Here is a 1,134-nt window from a genome sequence, read left to right as displayed (position 1 = left end):
GAGGGGTGGGGGTTACCGGAGTGGGGTGAGGTGGTGGTGGTGGTGGTAGTGGTAAGAGGAGAATGATGATGATGAGGGTATTTTGGTCCAAAAATTCGAAAAATGATGATTTTAAAGCGTTTTTGAACGTTGGGGATGATTTTAATAAGAAAAAAAGGTTGGGGACGATTTTGATTTCGACCCCAGACCTTTGGGACGAAAAAAGCACTTATCCCTTATTATTATTAACAACAAATGTTTTAAAAAACTTTAAGATATATTATAGTTAAAAATTCAAATAAAATAAAAATAATAACTTAATTTTTATACATTAAATATCTTAAAAAATTTGTTAAAAAGGTAAAAAAGTGTCATTTTACATTGGGTTTCTTTACTTTAGCACACATGAAATAAAAAAAAATTAAGTACGATTTTAATTTTTAAAGTATAGGGTAAAATTTTTTTCATCTTCAATCGTTTTTTTATATAAAATCATCTTTAATGTTTAAAACCAAGTTTTAAAATCGTTATTTTTACTTGAATCTTAATATTTTGGACCAAATTATCCATAATAAAAAAATTATAAAATAATAAAAAAAGAAGAGAAAGAGAGTGTTTCTTCTCTTGCGAAAGGAGAAGGGAAGAAGAAGAAAGAAGAAGAGGAGGAAAGGGAAGAAGCAGAAGAAGTTGTCAATGATCTACCCCTGCCTTCGTTTCCGTCGCCAAAAATTTAAAATCATGTTAAATTTTAGGAACAATATTAAAATTAAGTTAAACCTTAAGGATCATTTTGTATACAAAAAAAGGTTGATAACAAAAAAATTTCGACCTATATCTTAAAAATCAAAATCGTAATTAACCATAAAAAAAATATCATTTTGATATTGATGATTTGAATTTGGAATATATTTTTTTATAAGTATCAAATGACTCATGTATTTCATCAATTGTTTTGCAAAAAAATTTATATAAATGTTTAAAAAGTGTACATGAATAAAAAATTAAACAAAATTCAATATCTAGACTATTTTTCATACCTTCTTTATGACATATAATTTTTCATACTTTTATGAAATATTCTCTTTATATTTGATGTATTATTTTATCAAATAAATATAAATTTTGAAAATTCAGAATATCAATTTTAAGATTATG

The sequence above is a fragment of the Arachis ipaensis genome, chromosome B04 (genome assembly GCF_000816755.2).
Source record: "Arachis ipaensis cultivar K30076 chromosome B04, Araip1.1, whole genome shotgun sequence".
Lineage (NCBI taxonomy): Eukaryota > Viridiplantae > Streptophyta > Magnoliopsida > Fabales > Fabaceae > Arachis > Arachis ipaensis.
Note: the sequence above shows the minus strand (reverse complement) of the source record.